This window comes from Sparus aurata, chromosome 9 (assembly GCF_900880675.1).
Source record: "Sparus aurata chromosome 9, fSpaAur1.1, whole genome shotgun sequence".
NCBI lineage: Eukaryota > Metazoa > Chordata > Actinopteri > Spariformes > Sparidae > Sparus > Sparus aurata.
In genome coordinates, this window is record NC_044195.1 from 13683533 (window position 1) to 13696226 (window position 12694).

The window sequence follows — 12694 nt, forward strand, 5'->3', positions numbered from 1 at the left end:
GATGCCTTTTTAATCCTGTCTTGCTCCGAATCACAGCCAGAGATCTTGAAGCTCCCCTCTCATCGGAGGAGGTACAATCCGTGTTGTGGGCTCAGTCTTTGGCCTCTTCTACTTCCCCTCTCTCCCCCTTTCCACCTCCACATCCCCCTCTATCTTTTCTTCGAACCCTGCCTCCATTTCCAACAAGTGAGGACCCTCTCTCCATATCCTCCCCCCTCCCTCCCTTTCGTCTCCAGCGTAGAAGCTCGGAGCTGAGTTATAGGTGTCTGCTGGAATTTCTTTCCCCTTCATCCGTTTTCACTGTTTAATCGATGAGAGTGACGGCGCGCAGGTGCAGCGGCGGCGCGCGTTAGAGCCAGCAGGAGCCGACGCGTGGTGCACTAGGACCGCGGAGAGATCCTTCGCGTCGTGTGCATTGCAACTCCAGAGCGGAGCTGTGGAAGGAAACCCCCCATCGGATCTGGACATTATATCCATACATTTCTTTTTTCCCCCGTCTCCACCGCGGCGCTGCTGAGTGGGGATCACACCGAGCAGTGCGTCTGGGATGGAGAAGCACCCGGGAGAGGATTAGTAATTGGGCACGATTTGTGTAAAAAGTCAGCTGTCAGATTTTTTTATTTTTTGGAGGAGAGGTGGGGGGGGTGACCATTTGGCAGCTTCGCCCCCACTCGTTTTGATATACATCTTTTTTTATTGGTCGTAGTTGTGTGTGAGTGTTTTTTTTTCTTCCTCTCTCTTTTTTTTTTTTTTTTTTGTTACCCATCCGTTTTTATTTCACGCGCGCAAAGTCACATCTGCGTAGGAGAGCGCTTGGCGCACTTCTTCCCCAAAGGACAGAGACAAGATCTCCGTTATTCTGTTTGGATTTAAACCGGACGGCTGGCTGAATGGGTGACCTCGCTGAAACACAGACTATCACCGGTTTGCACCCATTTTATGGAAACGTGTTTTCTCTACTGACCCGGAGTTGTGATGTCCAAAGCCTTCCCCACTGACTGACGAACGGCGGCGTTACCATTTTGGAATCGAGTTGAAGGTAGGCCAGTTTCCCTCTTGGATTAACACAACGCGTTTTGCTTTTTTCTTTTTCTCTCTCCCTGAGCAATTGATAAAGTTCGCAGACCTCAATTTAACTGGTTCTTCGATTATTGTGGCAACGAATTGATCGCCTGTGACTCCAGGTTTGTGTCGGACAGTTGCAGCAGTTTTATTCTTGGAGGGGGGGAAACACGGTGACGCGGTGTTCATCAGTTTTCTGAGGGGCTCTGAGCCTGAAAACGCTTCGAGGAGGAGAAGTTCAACACCTGCCACTGTTGGCGGCGGTCGGGCGAAGCTGAGCGTAGATGAATACGAGCTGGAAAAACATCCAGGAGAGCGGCCAGATAAATAATTAAACTAATGCAACGTGCCGCAGTGTGATGGGGGGGATATTGGTGCCTCTCTCCGTTTTTTTTTTTTTTTTTTTTTTTGGACCCAGTGCCCTCTGTTTTGTATATTTGGCTCACGATATGTTTGCTCATGAGCTCAGTCGTGGAGACGCCGGAGAAGCCCTCTGCAGTGCAGTCACACACACACACACACACACTCACACCGCACACGCACGCGCACACACGCACACACACCGGCCCGCCGGGCTCACTGGAGCTCACTGAGGAGAGGATTTAGATAAAGGTGTAAACGAAGCGGCGGCTTTCCCTGAAGGTAGTCTACCAGTAAGCCTTATTATATGAACAATCCTGTCTTTATACGGAGGAGAGGCTGCTGGTGGCGCTGAGGTGATTTAACAATAAGAGAGAGGCAAGTTTTTTTTTTTTTATCAGGGTTGCGCCACAAAAAGAACTTATCATCTCTCTCTCTCTCTCCCTCTCTCTGTTTGTGTGTGTGTCTCACGTGCACAAACGCACACACTCACACACACACTCACGCACTCACTCACAGTGGTTGGTTGCGGTCGCAGAGTCTAATTTGGAGACACAGACACGAGATGCCAAAACTCGCGCACACGCTGTCATTTTCTCGGCAGCTTATTCGCGTCATTCCGCTCGTTTAACTGTGCCGTCAGAGACAGCTCTCCGCTTCCTTCATCAGCGGGTTTTTTCTCGGAGTCTTTTATTTCTTTGTTTCTTTCTTTCTTTCTTTCTCTCTTCCCTTCCCATTTCTACCTACTGTACGAGTTCTCCCGCGGGGACAAACAGCGCGGTCCCTTGGGGTGGAACCGTGCAAATGCCGACGCATGACGCAGGAATCTGAGCGGTGATTGATGATGAGACTATTTCTGGAGGAAGCGCGCCGGGATCACACATGCCGGACCACTTTGAGCCGTTAGAGGCGGCCCTCGGGAGCAGTTAACGTTATTTATTGTTGTTCTATTTGATATTTTATTTATTTTTTAATGTAATGTGTTCTCGAGCCTGCTACAAGTCGCTCTGAGGAGAGCTTGGTGTCGGTGTGTCGGTGGCTGCTGGGCTCGACTTGAACATGTGCTGTGAGTGAGCGCGTGCTTGTGTCAAGGTAGGCTCTCTCTCTCGCTCTCCCCCCCCCCCCACACACACACACAAACACACACACGCGCACACACACACACACACACACACACACACAATAGAGACTATTCAGCTTGCTTGAAACACAATTAAATCCAGCCACTGCTCTCTGGACTGCGCTCTGAGCAGCCCGGGCCTGCACACTCCGTCAGGTGACCTATATCTACTCCTGCTGGCAGGGAGGGACGACGTGCCAGGGGCCAGTTGGAGGTGAGCCACATCTCCAATTCGCGACGTTAAACAACAGGAAGTCGCGAGAGAGCGCGTCTGCGTGTCACTTCGGATTTTTCTTTTGGGGGGGGGGGGGGGGGGGGCAGTTTTCATCACCGCGGCGGCCCGGCGTTAATGAATTCGTAAAGTGACTTGTGTCTGATGTTACAAAGTGCGGCAGATAAAACTGGCAGGCTGTCGTCGCTGCCAGCAGCGCCTCGTCACAGGGAAGATGACAGGAACTGTCCGCGGTGCTGAAACAGACAGCTCCTTTGTTCAACTGCGGGCTCATTTTGTAAGTTGAAGCGCTCTCTGGCTGCTGCAGCTCTCTTTGGTTTGGATTTTCCTGTTTAAATATTTGAGCTGCCACTGAGACTCATGATAACTTGTGGGATTACGGTGCATGGTGAAACTTTATAATAACCATCATTAAAACGTTCTACTTAATGAATCTTTAATTGATCGTTTTTTTGCCCGTTAAAGGGGCACTGTGTAGTTTTAGAGATGAAATTCAACCTCAGAATTGCAGTATTTACAATATTGATGAGGTAATGATGCAAACTCAGATATTTATTTGTAACCACAACTGAATAAACAAGCTGCTCTCAGAGGAAAATAAGGTCCCAGAACACTGTGTAGTTCTCACAGGTCAGTTTGTCTATTCAGTCATCAGAATTCAGTCAATGGACTAACTAACTAACTACACAGTGCACCTTTAAATAACAATGAAATGCTTTATAAACTATTTATCAAGCAATTATTAATCTTTATGATGGCAAAATCACGTTTTTAGATGAACTACACAGTATGTGTTCATTCACAAACTATCATAAAACATCAGTTACAACTTTAGAATAAACAGTTGCTTAATAAATGCTTTATAAAGCATTTGGTTGCGTGGTAACAGTGAAATAACAATTAACTAACATTTAATTAACCATAAAGGTTCTGTTTATCAATGATGGATATTATGAAGGGTTCGTAATAATGAGCTCTGACCATTTAAAGTAGATCTGGCGAAGGCTTTGAGAATTAGTCTGGTAATACAGGTTACTCCATTTTAATCGACACATTAGGTCCCATCGCAGCGCTGCTCGTGGTATAATGACACAGTGAGTCACATACCCTGAGCCCCATGAGCTGTTGTTCCCCTTCTTTTTTTCCCGTTTTGGCCCTGCATCACAGTGTTTGCTCTGTGTGGCATAATCATGTGTACAGAGCGGCGATAAAATCCATTAGCTGATCATCATGAAGTGCTGCTCGGCTCGTCCATGTGAGAGTTGGTCCTGTGAAAATGAAACCAATACTCAAAGAGCGGCCCAACAGCATGACAAACAGGACTGTAGTCATCAGAGAACTGCCTATGTTGGTCCCAAAGCTTCCTGATAAAATACTCACCTGGAATGACATTAAATGCCGTTTTGCTTATAATGTAGGAAATATGCTGAAATATTCTCAAACATGACACAGAAATGAACGCTCTTTGAAGGCAATGTTGGAGATTTGTCAGTATTTGAGTAAAAATCTAAGAAGATTTTAACTTAAAGTCTGTTAAGTCACAATCCATCGATGAATGCCAACTCTAACTATAACGACCCACTGATGAAAGATCTGCAGTATCAAGAACTGGATGTCTGAGGTGATACATCGGGGAAAAAAATGACAAGCAAAGCAGTTAGTGACACGCTTTGCTTCACCTAGCGCTGGTTTGTCCGCCAGAGAGGGTGGGCGGAGCTATCCCAACGGACCCGCTCCTCAGCTCACCCGCTGTATGCGGCCGTTTACCCTTTTCAAGCTGTAGCATGGTGTGTGAATTCACAATTATCATACCATGACGATGGCTCACTGACAGTGTTGAATTCTGCCATATCGACGTGATTAAAAAACAAGATTTCAAGTTTAAGTTTCAGGTTTGTCACAACATGTTTCATGAGAGAACCCTTCACTTGATGATTATAACGATTACGTAACGCCGTTTGTTGCGATACTTCCTGAACAAAAACGTGCAAATCCAAAGACGTCCCACAGGTGACACTGTTTGGTTCTCTGGGAAGCTGAGGTCCAAAAACCTCACCAGCAATTCCCGCGAATCGCTATCGGTGCAGCCTAAGAGAACGAAACAGATCTTCTTCATTTGTCACTTTAATGATGAATTCGGGGACTCTCTCTGTCTCTCTCAGTCATGGGATCACACTCGCTTGTGCTTTTTTTGAGTAAAGTTCCATTGAGACTCCAAATTTGGAAAATACTGATGATGGGTCATTTCTCCTGCTGAAGTGTTTTTGGATTCCACAGGGTTAAACATTCAATTGTTATAGTGCACATCATTCCTGCTATAAACACAGCTGGGGAACCGATATACAGCTCAAGTGGAAGTCAAATTCACCCTGGGGGAGCCATGTGCGCCTAATAATTGCCTGCATTTCTTTGCTGTGATTACTGCGCGTGATCTGGCGTGCCTGAAAATTCCTGAGAAAAGTTCCCAGTGGGACCACGGCATGGTGGGTTTGTGAGTTAATGGTCGTCTAGTGAGAAGGAAGAGCTGCTTGAGAGTCTCCTTGTTTCTGTGTCGTTGATGAATGATGTGTGTGTTTGGCCCTATCCTTGATTGAATTAGGCCACCCCGCAGACCCAATCGCCTTCCCAAGGAGCACTCGAAGGCGATCCTGCGGTGAAGTGTATCAATAAGCGGGTGGATGGAGTGTAAGTGGTGGTGCTGCCGCGGGCAGACAGCCGGTGACGAGGAGGGGGAACTCGCTTTGGGAGCGTACCGCTGATAACACAGCAGATTGGGAGCCCTCGGTGCTGGCGTCTGTCGGTCCCTGCCGTGGAGGGAGAGAGGGGCGGAGCCACGCTGAGTTGACCTAGAACCACACACTGGGCCAGCTTCAGTTCGGCTTCCTTACTGTTTCCAGCTCAGCTGTATCATCAGGGGCTTTCCACATTCACCTGGGTGCGTGTACCACAAAGCCCCTTACGACTCAGAACGCAACTGTGATTAGGTGACGTACGTGGTTGTCTCAGAACAAAGCATCCTGCGAGCGCAGCGTTTTGATGGCTTTGTTTTGAAGGCTGGTTGCTTTGACGAGGACCCCCATGAGGCCACTGGCAGCTGAGCTCCCACTGTGGCAGATTGATATTTGTAATTTAAGGGAAGCTGTCACACAGCATCCTCCAGATGGAGAGTGCCGCGGAGGCACGCAGTCGATTAAACACGGTTTGTTTAGAAATAATCATTTTGATGTGGGAGCTGAGGATTCAATTGTGGCATATCGGCTCAAGGGTTCAAAATGTTCAATTATGCACAGACGCACACAAGCACATAATAATAACAGCACATGGATGTGGAATACAGAGCAGTGTCAGTAGAGTAGAGGCTTTTAGCATGTCTGTTGTCTGATGAAGCCCATCAGATCTCTGCAGAAAGGACAGGTCAGTGATTTGTTTCCACGCCGCAGAAAAGGTTGAGGGTAGGCTGCGGTTGAGAGCTAATTCATTAATTCACCCGCTGGTCGTGCACACACACACACCCACACACCCACACGCACATTGTTTTCATCACGGAACCATTGGAATTGATATTTGGAGGAGGGTCATGTTTTAAAAGACCATCTCCTCCTTGTCACATTGATTGACAATAAAGGAACAATAAACAGCGCGGGGAGAATACTGCTTGATTAACTGCACTTCAAAAGGACCCAACATGTGCAATAAATCAGGTTTCCATCTCACAAATTAGGACGATGGCAGTTATACACTGGTTTGAAGACCTTCAAGCTTGAACTCTCAAAGGATTTCTGAATGACAGTCGAGCCCTGTGACGGTATGCAGGCTGGCATGAGGTAGGTGATTTGGGATGGGGTTTAGGAAGGTGAGGAAAAAACAAAACAATATGAGATTTCAGTTCACAACTGTCAGACGCAAACTGTCTGAAAACCATCTCAGGGTGTTCCTTCTTTCAATTTTCTTTCAAAATTGTCCCTGTGAGTCATGAGCCACTTATTAAATGTAATGAAGGGAAGGTGTCCCCCATCTTTTTTTCAACAGTGATCTCGCGTACAAGCCAATTAGTTGGTGGAACGCATGCTCGGCTTGCACAGTGTTTGTTTCACTCATGTCAAACATTATTAGCTCCACAGTAATACGGATCAAGTATCAATTGGGAGATGATGTTGAAATGAAGGTTGCATCCTGTTGCAGAAATCAGCAGGAAGCTAAAAGCACAGAGAGAAACCAAATAGCCCGTAAAGATTTCTATCATTCAACTTTTTCCTTTCAGTGCTGAAGCAAACCACAGCCTGGTGGTTGAGAACCACTGGCATGGAGACCAGGGCCGATCTGCAAAATCTGGTCGAATGTGATTGAGAGAGCTTTTAGATTAGTTTCACCTCAATCAACATGAAGCTACGTTGTTAACCGGATGAAGGAATGAGGACATTTGAGTCAAAAGAAGGTAGTTTCAGACGTGCTGCAGCCATGATGGTGTAACTGTTGGGAGTAAAGTTCGTAGTCCTGGAGCTTTCTGGAGCTTCAGTAGAAAAAAATAATCTTCTCCTTAAGACCTGGAGTGGATGCAGATTTATTTTTAAACGTTAACCATTCTGAATAAAGCTTTAAGCAATTTGTCAGTTTTAGTTGTGCTGGGACTACGGATGCAAATTAGCTGTTGATCCAAACCCCACGTATTTATTATGCTGTTGCAAACTGTCAGCGTTGATTAATGCGCTCCCACAAACGAGCAAACAAAGAAAGCGATGGTAAGTGATAGCTTGTTAGCTAACCGGACGTTCCAGCTTTATTTGCAGTTCTGTTTTTGGCGAACCAGTGAACAACAGGAACTACATTTAACAGTCAAAACCAGGGGACAAAGTGATGAGCGGGCTCAGTAGCTGAAAACATGAATGCAGGAACCCACAGGATGGTTGACAATGAGTGCTTGAACTCCCCTCCACTGACATCTCCTCACTGATAACCTCTCTTCACACTGTCGCTCTCTCGGCACCGCAGAGATCCCACAGCACTGATACCTTTCATACCCTTCCTTTAATACTCTAAACTTCTGTCTCTCTGACAAAGTTCCCACCTGGAGCGATTCTCAGAAAACTTCTCTTCCTCTCTTCAGCTGTTCTCTGACAGCTGTCGGTTTGGTAAACAAAGTCAACAACTTCAAACTTTTAATTTTCAAAACGCTAACCTGTCAGCAGTTACAGTGTTTAGACTAAAGACGGGGATCATTTCACTTTATGCGCCAGGTGAAACTCTCCCGTGTGCGCAGACGTTTACGCGCGGCTTTTTTCTTGCAAAAATTGGCCTTTGCATCTAAATCGGCGAGGTTAGAGGGTGACGATGAATAGAGAAACCGAGCAAACTGAAAGACGGCACTTGAGCTGGCTTTCAATTGCTGTACAGCCGGACGTAGTGGGCTCTGATTTGCTCCACTGGCTTTGATTCGCTGTTTCTCAAATGACAGAAAGAGAGAGACAATGAAGGAGCAAAATGAAATTGGCAAGAGCACACACCGTATGTTGGAGGGGTATCTTCAGCCATGGGCTGACTGCAAGATTAAAATATATTGAATGAATGCATGCATGGTGGATTTTATTTAAAAATGCAGGAGGCTGCTATGCTATTTTTCATCACAGGACATTATATCTGAATGAGACCGTGCAACCCAAGAAATATATCAGATGTTACAGAAAATGGGTTTATGGTTAAGAGATGAGACTAGTCTAGTGGCCATGGTAGTGGAGGGAAGTCAGGGTGGATGACAGTTGGACTGGCGTTCCTCTCCTGTTTCCCACCACCTGTCAGCTTTGGTTTTTGTTGTTTTAACCGTGAGAGTGATCTTTTCTCAGCTTAACTAACTTTAACCATGATGACAGAGCTTTCCCAATCCTTAACCAAGATGTTTTTCCTGCCTAACCTACCCAAATCTCAACTAGTGAATTATCAGTTTTATTTGTTAAAACGGCGACGTAGTTCTGCTGCAAGAGTTAAAGCAACAATGTGTAGAAATGTGTATTTTGTGCACCACCCTCCTTTTTCTCAGCGCAGCAGGAATGTCCTAAATACGAATACCAGGTTTCCTCAGCAACTTGTCATTTAGAACCTGATGTTTTGTGCTAACTACAAACAACACTCAGCATTTACAGCATTTTTTGTCTTGAAAACGTGTGCAGTCAAAGTTCACACAACTGTGCACACAACTCAGCACAGTGACAGCACGCCAAGCTTATGTAGCCTGAACCAGAGACGATAGCACCTAGCTATTTCACCATTCACCCCATTACAAGTGACTGTACCATCAAAATCATTTTTGAAAATGATATTTTAAGGGAGATACATAATGTTGCTTTAATGTATCCTCATGTGGTAAATACTGATCACACAGTGTAATGGCTACAGGATCCTGAACTCGTCTGCGGAATTAACACCAGTTTAACACCAATGCTGGGAGAGGACGCTTGTCTGGGATTTGTTGTGCAAAAACACGGCGATATAAAAGAAAAACTCTCAAAAACATCCGCGCTACTAACAGATTGGGCCGTAGTTTGTAGGGGTTCTTTGCAATCTGTATTTCAGTTGCAAAAAATTACAGCAACAGCTACTCTCAGTGGAAACCCTTTGTTCTTCAGCCTTGAAAACAGATTTTCTTAATCAGCTTCTTACTATGAGCCTTTAACGATTTTCCGCCAAAGGTTTGGTTATTCCTCATTAAATTATGTATTTGTTCCCCTCACTGGTTAGAAATGATCAGAGCTTTCTTGTTGGGGAAAGGGTCATGCTTTGTAGTTTCATGCATCAGGCCGGATTTCGGCAGTTTTTTTAAATCAAAAGGCGACGGCAGCCGTGGGGTAGCTAATTTAGTCGGGAGTTAAACGGAAATGCTTCAGATTTGCAGGTGCTTTAAAACCACCTGCAGATGAGGACTTCTTCAGGCCGTACGAATGATGTCCGTCGTAAAGATAAGAGGTGGAAGGAGGGAGACTTTGTTCCAGTGCTACGGTCATCATGTTTTAAACCTTTTTCAGCCCTGTCTCTAAACTCACCATGATTATGCATGTTTTTCTCTTAATCTTAACCGGGCAGTTTTAGTTAGCCAAAACCTCACCAAGCCATCATCACAGAGACTGGAGATCAAAACCAAGCTGAATCGTTTTGATGGGTGCACAGTCGTTTCTAAAGGTTTTTCACCACCTGTGATGTCGCCAGATCAGACAACGTTCACGCGGGTCGTTCCAAAAGCCAATGATAATGTTTCATCATTATGTTCGGAGCATCTCAGGCCCTCTCAGCTGCTGGTGTACATTAATGTGACCACCAGGCCTGTCAGGAGAAAAACAAAACAAAAAAAGTGATTATTTCTCACCTGATCAGGTCTGGCATGGGAACGAGCTCGAATAGATTTTACGTGTGACTTTTTTTCCTTATTAGGTTCCACCCGCTGTCCGTGTGCCGCCATCGGCTTTGTCATAACACGGGGAGAGTAGGCCACACCAGCCAGCCTCAATGGAATCATTCTCTCCGCTGTCACATTGCATCGGTTCTGGGAAAATCTTGCTGGTGTCCCATGGGGGAGCGAGTAAGAGATGAGATACGAACGCCTCCAACACATGTGCACAAACGGCACAGGGAAAGCAATAGAGAGAGACGCAGCCTCTTTCTCCTCGGTCTTCCTCTGTGACGCAGATACACACACTAGATTAGTCTTGGCAAATTGCTTTGTCTTACAGGATGAAATTGCATTTAAAGGTGTAATTTCATTCGTTTTTTATATATATATAGAATTGAATTCGGAAAGTGAATCATTCCTCGGAAACATAGATGTTGAAAATCCTCCCGAGCTGGCAGTTACTTGTAAGACAGTTGTCAGAATTATAAATTTTTTTTTCGAGGACAGATTTGCTCACAACAGTGAAAGCGTAAGCCGCGATCCCTCGGTGGACCGGACCACAAAGAAGGAGACAGAAAGAGGGAGAGGAAGAGAGAAAGGGGAGTGGGGACTTTATCTCAATTTTTCTGTTGCTTGGCTTGTCAACTTGTCTCTGAAATCCACTCAGATGGGCCCAGCTCCGAGCTATAAAGAAGGAAAAGACAAAAACACAGACGAGAGGTCATGCAAGAATTGGCAAGGGAGAGGGAGAGAGAGGGAGAGCAGCGGCGAGAGGCGATGGGGGAACGAGAGGTGTTTCGACTGTTTCCTAAAAGAACACTCTGCCCTGTTGTTTTGTCAGCTGCAGTGGTCTGTGTTATGGCGCAATGAGTCCCCGGGGAGCGCCGACTGCCATAAATATTGCACTGTGTGGAGCGGCCGTCTCTGATGTGGGCTCGCATCGGGTACAGGATGCTGGCCATTAAAGCTTTTGGTCAGTAATGAGTGGGTGCCGGGTCCCAGCCAAGTGTTTAACGTCTTTAAACAGTCGTCAAATGGATCTCACTCAGAGGCCCGCACATGGCAGGAACTTAGGGGTAGCAGACGTCCGCCTTGTTAGAGGATGAGCTTAAATATGATGCTCCTGAATGTAAGAGCTCTTAATAAACATGCACAGACGTGGCAGCCGGCTTTTTAAGTCCGGGGAACCTTCACAGGATGATCAGTAAGTGTATCAGTTTGTTCGAGCTGTGACATTGCAGTGTGTTTGTCGAAGGTCAGTGACATGTATGTGTCTGCTCATCCTGCATATGCTTTCGTGTGTGTGTGTGTGTGTGTGTGTGTGTGTGTGTGTGTGTGTGTGTGTGTGTGCACTGATCTGACACACAGGCCCAGTCAGTCCTGTTCTTGGCTCCAGCAGCGATCTGGCACTTCTCCTAGGCTTGCAGTCCCTGCCATGCCTCCCCCTCTCCCTCTCCCTCTCCCTCTCCTGCTGCCTCTCCTCCTCCCTCCTCCCCTCCTCATTTCCCCCCCGTCCACACACCAGTGCAGATCAGCCGGCCCAGGCCTTTGCGAAGGGTGTCAGAAAATTAGAGAAAGCGAGCTGACTGGAGCCTCCCGGTATGCCCGCTCATTTCTGGCTCTCCTCGCGGTGCTATGCTATCATATGACAGTAATGTGGCAGCGTTGTGGACCTAATTATAATACGCCGCACAAAAGATGCTGAACACATGGCCTGTGAAGAGCTGCGGCCATCCACTGGCCAGGGTAGCGACTGACAAAACCCTTTTCCATATTCCTTGGATGAAACCTTGGATAACCTCACAGCAGGGATACACACATGCACACACGCAGATTCACTATCTCACAGTTGTTTCACTGTTCACATAAATCCTGTAATAAGGTTCCATCTGAGATAACTGGACTGCTCCCCGCAGGGCCCTTTTCCCCTCGCTGAGACCCACAACAGCTGCACTCTTCATTGGATACAGCAGTGGCTGGAGAATAATCAATGATACTGAGTGTGTATGTGTGTGTGACAGCAAGTTTGTTTCCCGAAATACAATCTAATGGATATGAGGGCTGCAGCTAACCATTATTTTCACTAGCAGTTAATCTGCTTATTTTTCACCGATTGACTCACTCTGTCAAAAAAATGCAACAAATCCTGACATTTAAGAAGCAAATGTTTGACATTTCTGCCTAAAAAGTGATTGAAACTACTATCAGTGATCATAATTGCTGCCGATTAAAGGGTAACTCCACCAACTTTACACATTAAAGTGTGTTCACAGGTCTTGGGGAGTTCTACTTTACAGGTGAAAAGTGGTAAATAGCCTTTTGTGGCTTGAAAAGCAGTCCACTGGTCTGTTGGACTCATTATGGACTGTTTAAAAACAAATGATAAAAATCAATACACCAGAACCACCTGTTTTAATCCCACGCGCTCTTCTACCCACAATGCAACTAAGCCACGGAATGGCATCACTGGAGGCAATTTATCAGATGCAAGCAGCTTCCTGTGGAGCCACAAAAGTATTCACACTACATTTTGCTGTAGTTCGCA

General features: G+C 46.1%; 1 protein-coding gene across 7 annotated transcripts in view; it reads left to right on the forward strand.

Annotated features, from left to right (window-relative positions):
- Positions 1-307: 307 nt before the first annotated feature.
- Positions 308-12694, forward strand: part of il1rapl1a (interleukin 1 receptor accessory protein-like 1a) — a 190268-nt gene continuing 177881 nt past the window's right edge. For 2 of the 7 annotated variants that reach the window (XM_030428804.1, XM_030428811.1), the window contains exon 1: positions 311-1039. The gene's annotated coding sequence lies outside the window, so the exon portion shown is untranslated. Of the gene's footprint in view, positions 1040-1872; positions 2515-2733; positions 2757-3029; positions 3052-12694 lie in introns of those variants that run through there. The other 5 variants (XM_030428809.1, XM_030428810.1, XM_030428806.1 and 2 more) reach the window with 5 other exon arrangements.